The sequence below is a fragment of the Dermacentor variabilis genome, chromosome 11 (genome assembly GCF_050947875.1).
Source record: "Dermacentor variabilis isolate Ectoservices chromosome 11, ASM5094787v1, whole genome shotgun sequence".
Classification (NCBI taxonomy): domain Eukaryota; kingdom Metazoa; phylum Arthropoda; class Arachnida; order Ixodida; family Ixodidae; genus Dermacentor; species Dermacentor variabilis.
In genome coordinates, this window is record NC_134578.1 from 35,519,210 (window position 1) to 35,538,025 (window position 18,816).

The 18,816-nt window shown below is 46.9% G+C and overlaps 1 protein-coding gene across 1 annotated transcript in view; it reads right to left on the reverse strand.

The window, feature by feature from the left end:
- LOC142563558 (uncharacterized) overlaps positions 1–18,816 on the reverse strand; it is a 142,484-nt gene that overhangs the window by 103,960 nt on the left and 19,708 nt on the right. Inside the window, exon 2 of the mRNA XM_075674140.1 lies at positions 3,712–3,882. The gene's annotated coding sequence lies outside the window, so the exon portion shown is untranslated. The remainder of the gene's footprint in view (positions 1–3,711; positions 3,883–18,816) is intronic.

The following is an 18,816-nucleotide window of genomic DNA, read 5'->3' on the forward strand; positions in this document are numbered from 1 at the left end:
GATACAAAAAACATCTTTTCGGAGCTCTACGGACTTAGCTCTTGCGATACCTATTCGCTCCATTTTATCATTACTTCACTTCCTTCTCATCATACTTGAAAAAAAATGAGCGCTACAAGGACGCTCTCGAAAAGAAGAACATCTACGACGGACAGGGGCTACCAATTAACGTTTATTTGAAGAAACAGGATTTGCATAGAAGGAAGCAAGAAAAGCACTACCGTGACTTCACGACCTCTATCGCATCATAAAAGCAATCTCTTTTTGGTAAGTGCCACTCACGGGCAGCTATTGCACGCGCCTTCGGCGTTTGCAATGTAGAAACCTTCTAATATCTCTTTCTAGTCTACGTCTAGAACGTGCCAGAAACCTGGTGTCACGAAGATACGGACGGCATTTGTGACCTTTATAATGTTCAGCGAGATAGCCCCCCGTTTTGTTATTTACGGCCCAATTGTGCTCACGCGTCCTTTCAATGTAACACCGTCCAGTTTGTGGGGATGCGCGACTCTCACGCGTCCCCTGATAGCTTGTTTTCCCGCATAGCTCCCGGCTCCTGCAATGTGGCTTCGCCGCGTGGCTTGGGGCCCGCGCCGGTCGGTATGGTTGAAGCACAGTACGAGAGATGGCGCGAGATGGCGCGAGTTACTTGAGCGCCGAAAGGACAAGGCGCTTCCTCCTTGGTTCGGGAACGGCGAGCAGCGCTGACCTTCCGCGCGTGCGCCGATCGATGCTTCAGCGAGACCGTCTCGTGAGGCCTCGTGCGAACGCGCCACCATTCGCGTAACCATGCACGCGAACGACCAGGTGTTGTGTGACCAGCACGGGGCGAACATATTCGCTCGCTATCCGGTCGCGGTGAGTCGGACTTCCGCGACTTGTCGCGCGCCCATCGGCATGCTTTGTGGATAGCGACTCGGCTAGCAGTCATTGATCTATGAAAGGTGCAATAAATGCCCTTGTGATTGTTTGCACTACTGTGTTGTCGTTCCTTTGTCCCAAGAGCACAGGTGTGAGAATCCCACATCTGGCGCCCAACGTGGGGCTCTTGGGGCATCGGACGACAGTTTTAGCAGTTTTGCTTCGTTCGAGACCTTTGTTTGAACCCAAGCATAGGGCTAGCGTCGATTTTGATCGCTAGCGTTGGCGGCGTGCTTTCGTGAGCGAGGCGACAGTAGCTGTAGTGTATTTGAACTTGCCAACATGCTAAGCCCTTTCGCAAGTTTTTTTTTAATGACATTCGTCGGTACGAGAGCCACGTGGTCTGCATCCTGGGAGAGCGAGGCTTAGCGCCCGCGGAGCATTGGCACGCCTGAAGCGAGTGAGTACGGCAGCCTCGTGGGTGGTCTGAATTTCTCATGTGAATAGCTTCTTCTATCTCTTTGAATATGATGAAGTCGCGGCTCTGGGAGCCGGGTGGCCTCGGGCCACGGGTGCCACAACGGGCTGACTGATATTGCGGCCTGGCACCGGGCGCTCCGACACCGTCTGGAACGGTGGGTGCCGTCAACTCGGATGCTGTGTGCACCGAGCGGGGTAGGACCACCTAACAGAGCTGACGTCTCCTCGCGGCTGCCTGTTTTGCGCCCATTTTGGGTGTTGTTTTTGGATGCCAGTTGTTGTCAGGGTAGCGATGCTTTAGGCCTAAGGCTTTACGAAGCTGCCTGTCGCACGTGGAGTGGCACAACCTGGTGGACCGTGGCGTTGAGGTGTTGTACTTTGCTCCCCTCATTCTAGTTAGCCTTGCACGAATTGAAATTACTAGTTCCACTCAAGGAAGCGAGCTTCGTTCACGTGAACTTAGCATCTGAGTAGCTGCCCGATCTTTTGCTAGCCGAGTACAACATCGTACCACATGGGCGATGCGCATGCAGCATTCCTCTCCCTTTAGTGTTTGCCGAGTGCGTTTAGTGTACGCAGCATGAGCTGAGTGACACCTGGTTTGCTGTCACCTGCACATCGTCTGCGCTGCTGCCCCGGACTACGATCGAGCCACCCCGGACAATGGTGATGCTGCGGCCGGTTCGGCGGTCGCCTGTATCCAGCTTCCAACCCTCGGCGGCGGAGAAAAGAGCCGGCGGTCACCGACAGCTACTGCGGCCCTCGCAGCAGGGCGAGTCGGCGCGAACGACGCTTGCTCGTGCCGACTACTGCATCGCCGTTTCCGGAGTCCTGGCCTGGAATCGCGCCGTCGAGTCTGGAGAGCTGCTGCTGTGACCAGCGGACGCCAGCGGTGTACCCCAAGGACAATGTCGGCTCGCATGTTATGGACAGCATGGGGACTTTTCCTCAGCGCGGACACTGTCTCATGTACTACCTTGTTCGCGAAGCACGCTTTGATGTTATATCGTGTGACATGTTTCGCCGGAATATGCAGTGATCTAAGGTTTGGGGGATGTGGGGATGCGCGACTGTCACGCGTCCCCTAATATGTTGTTTTCCCCGCATAGATCCCGCCTCCTGTTCTCCGGCTCCGGCTCCGGCTGTTCTGGGCTTCCTCTTGGGTTGCGGGTCGGCTAACGCCGCGGACCTCCGGCGCGTGCGCCAATCCATGTTTATGCGAGGCCGTCTCGCGCGGCCTCCTTCGAACGCGCCACCGTTCGTGTGACCGTACACGCGAACGACCGGGCGTTGGGATCCAGCATGGTGCGAACATATTAGCTAGCATCCGGTTGCGGTGAGTCGGACTTCCGCGACTTGTCGCGCGCCCATCGGCATGCTTTGTGGATAGCAACTCGGCTAGCAGGCATTGATCTATGAAAGGTGCAATAAATGTCCTTGTGATTGTTTGCACTACTGTGTTGTCGTTCCTTTGTCCCAAGAACACGGATGAGAACCCCACAAGTTTGACCGATATAAACCTGGTTGCAGCTGTGGGGTGTCTCGTATACGAAATTTCTAGTCCATTCCGTGTACTGCGCTGGATGCTCCTTGCAGCATGGTTCGGGTTTGGCCTTTGTGAGCATAGGGCATATCTTGGCAAATTTTCACGGTGCGCTGAAGAGAAGATTAACATTGCGCCTTTAGCTGCCCGTCAGTGACACTTACCGAAAAATTGATTGCTTTTCTGATACGATAGAGAGGTCGTGAAGTCACGGTTGTGCTTTGCTCGTTTCTGTGTATATAAACCCTGTTTTTTCAAATAAAAATTTAGTTGGTAGTGCCTGTCTGTGTTCATGTTCTTCTTTTAGTCCGCGTCTTTGTAGCGCTCTTCAATTACATTAAACCAACTCGCCCACATCAAGCGTCTGCTGCTTCAGATTTCTGATCATACCTTTTTGAAGTTCTAACAGTTCTCGCGCAATACATTCACTGTATTTTTTGTTTATTTCCGCTATGTTCACCTACGTTGTAAATCCATACTGAGCTATTCGGATGCTGTGATACACTGGCGTCACTTGTCGTGATGGCTTACTGGCAACGGCTTTGTATGCTGATGAGCACAAGGTCGTGGGTTCGTTTCTGTACATGACGGCTGCATTTTGATGAGCGCGAAATGCAATAACGCTTGCGTATCTTGCACTGGGTACACGTTAAAGAACCTCAGGTGAAAGTCAAAGTTTATCCGCAGTCCCGCCTCCCCCCCCCCCCCCCAACACGGCGTCGCTCGTATACAGATCACGGTTTTGGCACTCTCACCGCACAGATGATTAACTGCAAAAATGGCCACCTCTGAAGTGAAGCTGAATGTAATGCGCTTCTTCCACTGACCTTTGTCAGAGCTCAGGCGTCGCAGTTGCTGCGCGTTCGCAGCCGCTGCCTCCGCGTCGAGCCAGAGGAAATCCGGAGAGAAGATACCGGTTTAGTGCTCGATCTCGTATCTGTAGGCATGTCAAGCTGGCCACCTTTCTTTTTCCTGATGGAAAGTTTCCGTACAGCTTTCTGCGAAAGGAATAAAAAATCGCGGAAGTGGTCAGCATGTTGTGTCATCATGTCTTCAATACTATCCTGTGTCATATACACTTCTAATATATTACGTGAAATGAGAACCCGTGGGTCACAGCAATTAATATAGATATGATTTCTACGGTGAATATATGGTGAATATTATATCGTTAGCTGGTTGGTAGACTGTTCATTTTATGTACGGCTTGTTATTTTTCAACTGATCTAGTATATTTTCGACTGTATAGTTAAGGTGACAGCTGTATGGAGTCTATGTAGGGATCTTTACGCGGCTAGTCAATTGTCTCGAACTGTTTTAGACCTGAAAACAATCCAGATTTGATGGAAACATCAAATGTGAGCTGGAACTATTTCTAACGTTACCTCTTTTTCAGAATATTCGAAACGCAAAAGACACGCGCCTCCTAGCCTACTAATGTGTTCTTCATATGCAAAGTTTACTGGTCAAGGTCGATAAAGCTGCTTTTAGTTTTGAAAATATTAGGCAGATTTCTTTATAACATTAGGAGACTGCACACTGGAACTCTCAACAGCCGTCTTGCTGGTGTGTGATGCTGTTCGACGAAAAGTACCCTAAAGTGGTCACTATGCAGACATCCGTATGAACGACAAGGAAACCGAAGGAAACTATCACTAGCCACGTGACACGTAACAAACGTGTGACGCACATAACAAACATTAGGAAAAGCGCCAGGGTATTATGCCATTTCGGCCGTAGACTGTCCGGGTCGGCACGTCATTTCACTATCTCCGGGATCGGTACACGTATGGGGAGTTTTTTGCTTAATATACGAAAATTTCCCTGACCGGTAGAAGTATACAGCTTCGCTGCAAAAATTCAGAGTCCTTCCACCTTGTGAAGAGAGACGCCCAGCTAAGCTGGCGCTATTGTTGGTTTTGCTCTGTCTCCGGAACCTCGACGTCGCACCCCGGAAACGTTCCGATGGTGGGAATTTACGGCGGCGACGTTCTTTTCGCACTGCAGCGATATGCAGGGCCTTGGTATGCGTCGCGCTTGCGTTTCACCATCCCGGCCCAATCATTGTCGCTGCTATTCGCTCGACACGTGCGAGTCGTTCTTCTTCGGGAAGAGTTTCGCCGGCACTCGATATTGTCGGACCGCGTGCAGCGGAAAGGGTGGCCTCAGGTTGTTGGCACGCCCACTGGCACTCTGTGCGCGCCGACACTCGCTGTATTCCCGCTGTCCTTCTTCCGATTGAACAACACGTGTCATGTCCATGCGGAGTCCGAAGTACAACTGATAAAGGCAGTGGCGTGGTCTCTACGTCGTAACGCAATGATGCATTACGATTGGTGGAGAGAGACAAAGACGCTTTATTATAGCGCAGCTACACCAATCACGGCGCGCGCTCTAGTGGGCTTGCACAGGAGGCCGCCGAACAGCGCGCGCTGCGGTATTGCGCAATATCGGGAGAGAAACGGCGCTTTTGGCGGGCGTTATACACAGTTTCGGAAAGAGGCTTCGGCGGTGGAGAGGAGTATAAGTTGTTGGTCTATGTCCACGGAGACGAGATCCGCCAGAACCTAGCCATGAACAACTGGCCGCGGCTGGCATACGAGCCCACGTGTTCGCATCACGTGTGCGATGCTCTTACCATATAGCTGCCGCTGCGCCATTTTCCAATCCATTTTCGGACTATTGTTGCGTGTATTGTTGTTTGTTGGCTTCTTATGATTATATGCATACATATATTTATGTAACATCCCTGCATTCTCTCTCTATTTCCTCATCCACCTTCTAAATATATATAAATATATATATATATATATATATATATATATATATATATATATATATATTTATTTATTTATTTCCTCATCCTCGGTCTGTGTATATATACATATATATATATATATATATATATATATATATATATATATATATATATATATATATATAGAGAGAGAGAGAGAGAGAGAGAGAAGGCAGTGATGTTACATAAATATGTATGCATATATATCATAAGATGCCAACAAACAACAATACACACAACAATAGTCAAAAAATGGATTGAAAAATGGCACCGCGGCAGCTCAATTGGTATGATCATCGCACACGTGATGCGATATATATATATATATATATATATATATATATATATATATATATATATATATATATATATAGTGACGTAACAGCTCGGGCCGACCTTTATTGAGCCTGAGAGTCGCGGCGAAGGACCCTCGGCCCAGTCCACTATGACGATGCGACTACCCACATGATGAACTAGAAGGGCACACACTTGATGATGTTAATATACAGATAATGAAGAGGTGCACAATAAATGACCACACTAACTTCCCTCGCGCGAGAGTGGCCGTCCTGGCCGCAGCCTAAAGTTACGGGGAACGCCGCGTGAAGGACTTCCTACGAGAAGCGTGGACCACTTCGGTAGAGCGGCAACGGCGGTCAGTTGAGGGAACAACAAGGGTCACAGGATAATTATTGGGAGAATTCATTTCCAGGACCGTGCATGGGCCAATAAAGCGCGACTCAAACTTCTCACACAACTCAGGACTGTGAACTGGTGCCCATACCAGCACTTCATCGCCGGGCTGGCAGAAAACTACGCGATGAGATGCGTCATAATGATCCTCACGGTCCTGTTGTATGACTTCGGTGTTGAAGCGGGAACGCTGGCGACAATGGTCAGGACGGGAAACATGTTCTTTGCAGGAAGATGGAGATGGACTGACAGGACCAGAAAAGAAAGAAACGTCGAGAAAGGAGAAAGGATGCGACTACCCGCATGATGAAGATGAAGGGCACACACCTGATGATGATAATATACAGATGATGAAGGAGTGCACAATAAATGCCCAGAATATATATACAATATATGCATATTATGGCGCATACTTCGCGTTGAATACTGCGCTGACAGCAAACTTCGCGGCGACTCAGGCCACAGCCAAACAGGGATATTCATGCAGAGCACTCCCCGTGCCTCCCATTCAGCGACCACATCTGTACGACATGCCCACGCGCACGTTTACCGAAATATCCGGTCAGCCGCACAGGATTGTGTTGCCGGTGGCCTTCAGGCAGAATTCGATCATCCCGGGAACCCGCGGCCATCACCCAGCTGCTCTACTCGTAGACACGGCCTGCACGCTCATGAAAGCCGGGGAAAACATCGTCCGAGCTCCCTCGGTTTGCCCAGCTCTTCTTTCATCATAATTGGACGGCCGGATGTAGCGGCCTTGCGCGGGAGGTTGTTACGCGAAGGTAAGCTCTTCAGTCCACGTACGAGCGGCGCTTCAATCGACCTATCGCACTGCAGCAGTTCACGCATCTCTGCAGTGCATGTCGCTCGTACAAATTGATCACGCGACCACTCCTACGCTCGCTGGTATGCCACTCGTATTCCCGTTATAATGCGCAGGTCTACGTCACAGAGCTCCTGCGTGGCGCACAATATCTCCAAGTTTAATTAGCGACAAGCTGGAAACAGGAGCCCCAGTTCTACGCGTTTCTTTTTCATCTGCGGAACCTCAACTTACGGGGCATTCGAGAGATTTTTTTTTCTTTTCGGTAGCAGAAAAACAAACAAACAAACTTAATTTGTGCCACCACTCAAAGCCGAGAGCCATAAACTCTTTGGAAGTAGTACAGCAAATTATGCAAACGCTGACAGGGAACAGTGTGTTAACAGTTTTATCCGATTTGCAAATCTTCGTCAAAGTACGGCGTTGTAACATGGGATTTTTCCCTGTGTCCGCCTACTGGTAGCGCTAATTGAGCTCCCTTTTACAGCGAAGCTGTTAATGCCTCCTAAAGTGCACGAAAGCGCTATATGCAAGCCTTTACGGTTTATTAAAAAAACACTAGATCACTCACGATGGTTATATATTTAGAAACTGTGGGCAAGTTTTTTAAGTGTTTGTGTCGTTAACATGTAAATGGATGTTGGTGAATCCTCGTTTTTCATCCACGTTTAAAGGCGTTATATGAAACGCTTTAAAAGTTTCGCCCTTTCTCTGGAAGGACCAAACATGGCGAAAATGTCATATCTTGGGGTTACGCGTTCCGTTTAAAGTGCTGACGTTAAAATTTTAAAGCATTGACGTTAATGGTGGGCTTAAAAATTATAATAAATAGTCGACTTCCTCAAATTTTATGCGATGTACAAAGCACGCAGTTACTTTACCACTGCCTGCTCCAAGGGATATTTGAGACATGGTGCATATACAGGGTGTTTCAGCACGACCACTTTCAAAATGTCTTTTTTTTATTTCCTGTCGCAGATATCACAATTCTAGTTCATGAGCTGGTCTACTCGAAGAGGCGGACATTACTTGCAAAATAAAATGAAATGCGTAATCGATTATTTAACAAGAATCGCTAATTAATTTTTAGCTAGCTATCGATCGGAGTCGAATTAAGCCAACAAGGGGGAACGTTATGCAAGGTCTCTGTGCGAAGTTTAAGGCAGTTGCATCAGATTGAGCCTTTGCAATAAAATGGGCAATTAATGTTAGAAAGTGTCATATAGCCGCTGTTGGCTATGCTCCCCTATGTGCCGAGTTAATGTAGGCTACAGGAGTTTATTCTTTCGAAAGCGGCGGTAATGGTAAGCGCAATCTGTAACACTATATTCACGTTTCTGGGCTAATTAGAAGCGCTGCATAAAGAATGTCGCAATTTTGCCCGAAAATCGATTAATCGATTGCGATGGGAAACTTTGTGACAGCTGTAGGAAGTAATGAATGTAGCTTTATTAGGCATATAAACTTGTAAACGCTGCTTCACTAACAAAATAACAAGCGTGGTGTCATGTGCACACGCGCATACATGAACGTGTCACTCGATGACCGCGGAAAGTCGCTGTCAAAATGCTGGTCAGAGGAAGTGCGGCCGCAGCAGCGAGCAAACTACCCATCATGCTGCCCCTCGCTTAAAGCCAATTAAGCGGCGATAGCACTGCTCAAGTATGTATATTTACTGAGGGGGCAGGAGGGAGGCATCTTTCCCCAACTTATGATGGTGGAAGGGGGGGGGGCGAAGCATGCCACCCCCCCTGGAAGCGGGCACTGTCGGCTGCACACTGCAAAGACCATGAAAACTACAGCTGAAGCTAAATTTCCTTTCTCAATAAAGCGGCCTTGTAAGTTGTGTATTATTTTACTACGTATCCCCTGCTTGTGCGTATACACGCTTGCGTTCTGGAGAAGGACTGGCGCTGTGTAGTTGACCCTTTGACATACATAGGCTGTCGCTATAATGTCAAGTTTGTTGGAATAGCTATACCCGCATTTCAAAACACAATCAGCTTGCTGTTTCACCCTGTGGGTGAGGGGGAGATGCGGGTACATACATACATACATACATACATACATACATACATACATACATACATACATACATACATACATACATACATACATACATACATACATACATACATACATACATACATACATACATACATACATACATACATACACACTCACACAAAAGCTCTCTATGACTATCAGACTATCAAGGAACGCCGGGCCTTCCATTCTCTAGAAATACACGTTTCGTCAAACTCTGACAGAAAAAAGTCAAACTTAGAGATTCACCGCACGTGCTGGAATCAATGTGAAGCGAAGCTCTAGTAAATCGGCTTACTACAGCCTTCCCAACTAATTTCGATACGTACAATTTTGTTTCCTTTATTCCTATGCAGCAAGTAATCTCGTGTAATGTTTTTGTCTACGATAAAGGCCACGATTTTAGAGTCATGCTACTTTTATGTTTATACAATGGATCTAAGTTCACAGGTTATTGCGAAACGCAACTCCAATTAAGGCGAATGAGTAGTGAGACGAATACGCAGCGACGTCACTAGGAGGAAAAGGACGTATGACGCAAGGGGCAAATGATGAGGATAGGTGAGTGCACAGAAAGTTCGAGACGTATGGAGCAACATCCACCCCTTGTCTGAAACTGAGACAAACCCGTTCGGGACGATTGGCCAAGAACGGGCACATACCCAATGCCACATACCGAAAAGGCTAAATAGAAAATTGAGCAACCCTTCCCTCACCAAAAAATGGGGGCTAGCGAAGCTTGTCCTGCGTGCACCTGACCTTCGCCACGGTTGGGTAACACACAGGTAACGGTGCCGGATTGTTTCGGCCTCTAGTTTCCTCAGCACGAAATCTTCCTCTCGTGATGTCAGATTGCCTGGGCCGGGCGGCTCTAACTGCTGGATCGGCGAGCCGATGGCGAGATCTTTCACGGGCTAGTTCTCACCGCCGCTCGTCGAACGCAGCCCGTTCCTCAAGGGGAGCACACAACGCGTGGCCGTCCCATCCGTTTTCCGAGACTCAACGGAAAGCAAGCCGGGGGCTTAGGGCACAGAATACCCTTTCTTGCCCTCTCCCTCCCCGGCTGAAGCGAAATGGCTCTGATTGGCTGAGAACGGGGCACGAGCGCGCGCCTATGCAGCTGGAATCCTTGCTAATGACTCACGCGACGGCGCCGGCGCAGGCTGTCCACTCATGAAACCGCCTTTTCCAGCAATTGCTCTGCTCTGGGAGCAGCTGTGGTTTTGCGTGACCACAACGCCACTTCTGAGCCAAAAAACGCTTCGCTTGGAAAAATGTGGAAAAAAACCGTGAGACATATTTCTACCATTCTGTTAAGTCGCTGCGGTTTAGAGATATCTGCAAGCTGACACGAAATTTCATGTTTAACGTGTGTAGGCATTGTACTAGGACACACACATTCTGAATAATTGATCGAAGAAAGGCATAGGCACACCCTTACTGGCTAATTCAAATAAAATAAACTCTCGACAATCTCGCAAATACATTTCATCATGTCATTACCATTACCAAAATGGTATCCTCACGAGATACGTGTTAGCCGAAATTATATGTTCGTGTTTTATGCGGAAAGCTATTTTAAGTGTCACGAAGAAGAACAATTCATTAGAAATTCCCATCGCGATCGCACGCCTCGCACAGTTCTCCCATCCAGCCGTACTCTCGTTGCTGCCGCTGTGTTTCTGGCTGCCGCTCAATGAACCCAAAGAGCCTCATCACATTTGTTGGAAGTGCTGGGTTTCCATTCCCCGTAATTTCAGAGGCAAAAAATAGGCGCGCTGCATTTTTTTCTTTTTTTGTGGATGGCGCTTGCCTGCAGTTCTTAGGTTGACACGGACTGTATACACAAGGGACACCTAAAATTCGGACGGTCCGTGATGGCTTTAACTGATGGATTTTGCGACACACCACGGCTAGCTCAAGAAACAGCCGATATTGTGTATGTTTGTGGGGGAGCGGCTGGTGAGTGGAGGTGAGGGGAAATTACGCCGGAAAGAGAAACGAGTCAATCATTTTCGAGTACACAATCGAAGCCTCGAGCGTCACGACTTAATTCTTTCATAGACAGTGCCACTGAAGAAGCACACACACGTATTTTCTTTTCATTATTGTTTGCGCGGGCGTCGAAGATGCCCAACAAAGAATGAAAATAACTCAAGTGTGCACGCTGCATCAATTTCATCTTCAGAGAATTAGCTTATCTGAGTCGACACTTGGCACTTGTACAAAAAAAAAGCTATTACTCGTTTCGTATTTCGACGTAAAATTGTCACTAGTTTGACTCTCTCCCATTTTACCGATGTTTTAGGAGCCAGAGCACCAGACGCTTCATGGCCAACTTCCCCAGAAATTTGGCCGTGCTTCTGCCACCGTGTACGTGTACCAAGAGTAACAAGAAAAGGCACTTTTTGTAGGAATGGAGCAGTGTCAGTCGTCAAGTTTATGTGCTGATGGCTTGCTTTTGCCGGTTCCACAATAAACATTCTTGAGTTGAGAATTAAGATCGTCAGCGCACTTCCATGGAGACAATTGCTAGAATTCGCGAAATTACTTTGCTGGGGCTCTTTCAGTGTCTTTAATATGTTTAAGTAGCTGCGGCTTTACGGAGACCTATCGAGAAGAAAACAAAAACTGCATGCTTGTTTACTGAGACATCGAGTATTGAAAACACGTTGTCCTTTATATGTGACGTGTTTCTGCGTCTATGAGACTGCCAGGAATAGGGAATCCGAGACAAAATTAATTTTTTTTCCTGGCCAGGCTTCATAAATGCAGAGAAGGTGAGGTATTAATTGCGCAATTATTGCCAAAACGCTCAAAAAGTAAAACCCACCACTGAAAATTTCAACTGAGGACATTAGAGGTATGTTCCAATTACATAATCAAAGTGAGCTAGCATTCAAAAGCACAACACTTTAAATTGTGCCGTCCACCAGTTTTGAGAAACAGGCCCTCAGAATATGCAGTAATTATATATGCACTGCTATTCCACTTGGTGTTACTGAGCCCTGCGGAAAAAACAAAACAGAAAGTTGGGCTAAACGCCGAAAATTCTATAGCATACTTAGATCGTGACGTCTCGAAAGCTGTGCGCAACGCGGCTGACCTTTACCTTGTCCTTTAACGTAGTGACACTACTATGCCAGGCTTGTAAATACTTAACGAATTGAGTATAAATAACTACATGCAATCACTTACGTTTTTTTCGTAATTTTGTAAATGAAAGAGTACTTTGTTTACTCGGTAATGTCCACTAATTTCAATTACTTCTTTTCAGTAACCAATTTAATGTAACTAGTTACATTCTTGGCGAAACAAGCTCTGAGTGGCGAAGAAGCCTAGAATGCTTAAATTTGGTGGGCGCTGCAGAATCCAAATTGATGACAACATTTCAACCAATGTTTGTTTCAATTACAAAAATGGGGGGGGGGGAGGGGGGAGCCAGTTGTAAGCTGCTAGTGATAGCGTGACAAAACCTGGTCCCCCTAACTTGTAAGCATGTGCATGCGTTTCCTCCTAGCCACAATTAGCCTCCCACTGCTACACCTCCATCAAATGAACATGACAAGCCTGCAGACTTACGCACTCTCTTGTCTTCTTGAGCTCCCAATATACTTCTCTTCCTATTTACTGCAAGCACGTCCTTCATAGGCGATCAAATCAGCTGTTCATATCTTCGTCGCTTAAATTCAGAGAAGTGCATGACTTCCATGAGGTAGACAGAAACATTTGGCCGCTCATTCTATTTTATATTACCGGTTTGAAAGTGTTTCACTGGCGCTATCCGGAGCGCCTTACCCTAGCCCCAGCAACATTGGAGCGCTGCACATAACAGAGAAACTACACCCGAAAATCGTCGAATCTAGTAACAATTTTGTGAGCAAGATGTTCGCGCGATGCTGCGAAACTCTCCCCACCAGCGAGCTCACCGAGTGAGTTTTCCGTGTCGCTGTCAGCTGTCCTCGCAGCAAGACGAGAGTAGATTATCGAATAAAACTGTGAAAAGGAATTCTTAGTGAAAATGAACGTCTGAACCTCTTCAGAGTAGGCACTGAAAGAGCCATGCAAGCTCGTTCTAGTTATTGCGTTTGCCCAATGTTAATAAAAGTAGCGACACAAGTAACGTTAAAGTGCTCGATTACTGTTTAGTAATTGTTCATTTATTTCGCGGTACATAAATCCATAATTGTAGTCAATGACATTTTTTGAAAGGAGTAATTGCAATAGTAACCAGTTACGTCTTTGTTTTCTTTTTTCTTTAACATATACAAGTAGATTCTGTAACCCGTTTCGAACTTTCGATTTCGTGCCCCCTGTGACGCGACCACAGAACACACCTCGACTTCTCGGTTAGATAACTTCTACATGGTTGAAGTTTGCCCTGTAAAGCTATAAGGAAATGCGGCACCAAGGGAGGAAGCCTAGTTGTGTTTTCAAGCACTCCAGCGTAATGCTCTAATAATTAGGCCATGATTGGACGAATGCGTCTCTCTGGACATATAGCAGCTCTTCGAGAGGCTATATGTCACGTGCGTCACGTGCCAGTTTATCGCATTCTTCTCTCGCGACAACCAGCACTGTGACACGCTGCGCAATAGACTGCCTTCGGCATCAACCCACGCTTTAGGCCAGAAGATGATGCCCCTAAAGTTGGGGAAGTCCGTCTTTAATGCCACCGCTTTAAAATACAGCAGGATGAAGTGTTAAATGCAAGAGTAAGTCGTCTGGCCACAAATTTCGGATGTTAATTTCTTCAGTATTGGGGGAGGAAAAGGGGGAGGCAAGGCACAGAGACTCGCAGCGAATGGTTAATCTTTGAGTGCGGATTACATGCGCAATATACACCTATGTGACCGCTAATACAATCTGTTGGTGACAGTCTGTTAAAGAAGTGTCGCGCTAGTGCTTGTTGCTCAAGTTTTTATGCCCCGTTTCGTAAAAAAAATACCATTTCGCCTCGAATGACCTAATAATAATAATATTTGGAGTTTTACGTGCCAAAATCACTTTATGACTATGAGGCACGCCGTAGTGGATGGCTCCGGAAATTTTGACCACCTGGGGTTCTTTAACGTGCACCTAAATCTAAGCACACGGGTGTTTTCGCATTTCGCCCCCATCGAAATGCGGCCGCCGTGGCCGGGATTCGATCCCGCGACCTCGTGCTCAGCAGCCCAACACCATAGCCACTGAGCAACCCCAGCGGGTTCGAATCACCTATGTTTACTAATCTGAGAAAGCGGTCGCCGACAACCTGTGCAAAATCCTCTATGCACGTGCACGTTCCATATTATCATTGAAATTGCACGTAGTACATTGCACATTGAGTTGCACGTTGAAAAGGCGTACGCCTTTTCATCTTTAGTATGGGTTATTCATGAAACATCACGAAGTTTCTGTCACGCTGTTTGTCTTAATTACTGTGGCTTTCTTCGCAACGCGGTTGCAAGGGCATGTGGTGTAATTCCCTGTGGCACAGCGTCGACTTATGGAAAGAACCATGGCGGTGCTTTAATTAGGGCAAGTCTGATAAGGATACCAGCGAGCCTAGACACTAGTGAATATGTTCCCTTATCCTCTCGAACTTCACTAGACGCCTATTCAAAGAGATTGTTTCAGTAGCTAAAACTGTCATTGAGGGTGTTTGGCCTTGCGTAATAGGTTAATGACAACGCATTACATGAGAGATGGCGGCAGAAACAGGCATACCAAAGACAGCGCTTTGGGCGTCTCCTTTCAGCAGGTCGTCTTTTTTTTTCTTTGAAAACAAATCTTATAAAGGAAGAATTAGGTTGCCAGTTACAACAGGTAATAGGAAACTCTTTGGTGGTAAGTTGCACCGAAAATAACGTTTGCAAATGATGTCAGGTTGGGGCCAAATTGTTGCTTGATGCCTAGGATTTAGAATGCTTCGAAGAAGCACAGCGTTGCGAAACCGATTTCGCCCTGTCGCGGCACACTGACAGTGCAAAAGGGGCTTTCTGTTTCTTTTCTCTCAACTCACAAAACCAAAAAAAAGAATGATCTCTCGAGTCCTCGGGACAAAACGTTGGAGTCGAATTACGAACTTCCCTCTCCCCCGCACACGCGTCTCGCCTGGAAAGTGACCCTCTAGTGGTTTTCGGGGAGCAATGGCGAAACACTCCTATAGGTTCTCCGCTTTTGCGTGGGACCGCTGGCCTTCGGGCTTGTACTTCAATGTGATCTTTGACGGTGCTTGTTTCCGGAAACGGAAATGCAGTTCCTCCTTATCCGCTCTCCCTTCGGCGCCACCTACGTCACTGCCATTCGCTTTTGCTACATTGAGCTCGGAAGTTGGCCACGTGTTCTTACCCCGGAAACTTTATCCTAAAAAAGTTCCCTTAATTTACTCGCCGGGCCGCTTGCTTCACTGTCCAGATGTGCTGAAGAAAAGCAAGAACACATCACCGACAAAGGAAGAAAGAAAGAATGAAAAGAAAACAATGTCCGGCGGTTATGATACTGCCTAGTGCGAAATTTGAGCGCAGCTGGACACGGGTTTTCATTTCGAAATACACTGAGGCGTAGAATTCGAGGCCGAAATCACCGCACCGACTTGCAGTGGACCAGTGCCGTCAGCGCTTTCGCAGTGGGAAGGCCAGTATGGGAACGCTCGCATGATGAGCGGAATCGGAGCCAGCTGTCGAAGACGACGAGGGCGAACGCACGAGCAGTGGCATGAGCGCGTTCGCGCGGTTACGCTGGCGCTCAACCGAGGAACGGGCGCCTAAAAGCTGCGCTCTATGATGAAAGTTCGAGCTCAACTTACTGGGCAAAGTTGAGTGAAATGATCCGCCTGTTACTTCACCCATTTAGCGCCAATTTAATACTCAACACACCTTATGATAAGAACGTACACAAATATAGGTAGTGAGCTTGTTGTGCGTAAGGATGGTATATCTGGATGAAAAGCACATGTTGACTTACCATGTCGTTTATTATCACAAAATATAATGTTCACAATATTGATATGCATATAAATCTATTTGCAATAGTTTTGTCAATATTATTCACACTATCATTGCAGCACAATTAAACAATGCTAAGACAAATCTATTACAGCGCAATGAATTCGTGCAACCAACTTGCACAAGTGTGCGTAATTTTTGCCGTGCCCCTAGCAACAAAACAAAAATTGAAGCGCCCAGACAAGCTCTCAGGATTCATCGCAGAACCAACATCGACCTTCTGTGACACAATTCCCTGCTTGAAGCTTAAATATATATCTTTCTTTGTGACTGGATCGAAAGAGAACCTAACAGCACCGAAAGAAAATCGAATCATATTTAATATTGACTACTTTTCTGATAGTCTGTGAAAATTGAACAGCTGTTCGCGCTTGAAGTTCGCATCCTATATTGATAACAACGTTATCAAGTCTTTCATTAGGTCGCAAATTACGAAGCCTTGCTCATTAAAAGAACAAATGCAGCATTAGGAACAAATATGCAGTTTGTTCGCGTACTGCAGAATACTTCGCAGAGCGCCAATGAACGTGGTTTGACGAGTCAAGTCTGACTGCCTGAGCGACGTAATCTCCACCGCTACGCAACTCATCCAGTTGTATGGCTGCTATTCCCGCTGATATGAGAGTCATTGTATTACGTTGAGCGAGGTTGACTACTCTGAAATGTTCGTACACTTGTCAGAATGCTTGTACATTGAATGTGACTATTGCATTCGAATACATTCGAATACGGCACTATTCGATTCGTCGTTCGAAAACATCAACTAATTCTACACCCCTCGTGAGTAGCGTTGCTGTGTATACTGAAGTTCACTGAAGCCACACCAAATTTTCAACGGGGTTCAATTTACTCGCAATCGCAGGTTCTTCTAGTGCCATCACTCGGCAGAAGTAGCATAAACTGGTCGCGCAGAGATGTGTGCACGCCGTAAACGAAAGTGGTAGGCATAGAGTTTTTTTGGAAGAATCGCTAAAGGTGGCGCTAGTGTCTCCGGTAGCTGCAAGCGTGGTGGTACAGCGTGAACGGGACTCATGGTTACTGCTTGTATTTGCCTAAACATCGTCCTCCTGGATTCCAACAGCTTTCCGACTTTGCATAGTGATAGTTTTCAACAACATACTGTGCTATGATGCGACGCTTCCTTAAGCACGTGGGCCGAAGCTTACGGCCTTTATGCGTGTAAAAATATATGCGATTGCTCGAAAATTTATAAAGGAAAACCACTATAAATAAGCGCATGCGAACGCTCAAAGCGAGAAGCATAAATACCGAACAAATCCACGCACTAAACTCATCATTCGTATGGTATACGGACAAAATGCAGTGCATAGAAGCTTATTGCCTTCATACGGCCACAAATTATTGATCGTTTGGAAATTAAAAAAAAGATGTAAGGCGTTGGAAATACCGCGACAAAAACCTTTGAAGCCAGACGCCCAAATATTGGACATACACACGCAAGGCACTCATCATATCACCATGGCAGCTGGACGATCGCACCACCGGAGTTCCCTCTAGTTATCGCGGTAGAAAACTCCAACTTCAGTTACTGAAAAGGAAGCTCTACGGGATAAAAAAAAGGCGTTCGTCAGCCAGGTGGAGCTGTGACGCTTTCATTTGTCACGTTAGCGTCAACAGCAACTGTCGTTAGGGGTGAGAAAAAAAAGAGACCCCACGGCCCGACACCGCACGACAGACAAGATCCTTCGTATGATTGCTGACATGCCGAAATGGCAAGCTAGACAACACTTGGTCTCCTGACCTCGGACGAGAGCCGGCCAATCGTATGAAGAGCGTGCCGCAGTTAATTTCTTATAATAACCCTGGGCGCCCTTGACTCGCGATGGCCAATCGGATGTGCCCGCGCAGACGTACATCACGTTTCTATTGTGCTTCCACCACTCGACGGGCTGTGTGCCGGCGCGGCTGTCAACAGCGGGCCGTTTTATCGCAAGGTGCCTTGTAGTACGAGGCCGAATCAGAAAGTCTTTGCCCCTATTTTTATTTTTAGCCAAACCACGGCTGTAAATGACAGTCAACATATCGATTCCCAGCGGTGGACCTTTCTTGTACAGACCAGCCTTTATCTGCCGGTGGCGGCGTTGAAGGTGGCGGTTGTGCTTCCCACGCCCACGGCGAACGCGCAATGAAGTGTGATTCGTTTTCTACGGAGCAAGAGACGAACGCCCATCGAAATCCACAAGGAAAGGAAATGAGTTTAGACTGTCTGTATAAACTCTATAGACTTTTTATAAACGACCTTGCCTTTCTATAGATTCGGTCATTTGTTGATACAAAGTCTACAGACTGTCTATAGACGAAAGCCGTTATTCTCGGCCCAACCCACGTGCGCTGTAACCAAGCGCACGTACCCGGGCATAATATGGAGCTACGTTAGATGTAAGCCTCTGAAGTTGTACACTGCTTAGATTGCTTTAGAGGCTATTTGTAGAGTTTACTATAGACATAGCGTATACCTCCGCGTTTATTGACTGCATGATATGTTCTACGTAGTCGCTCTCGACAATACCAAGGCAGTCTTCACAGTTGTCATAGCATAACTTTTGTGCCACTAGAATAAAGA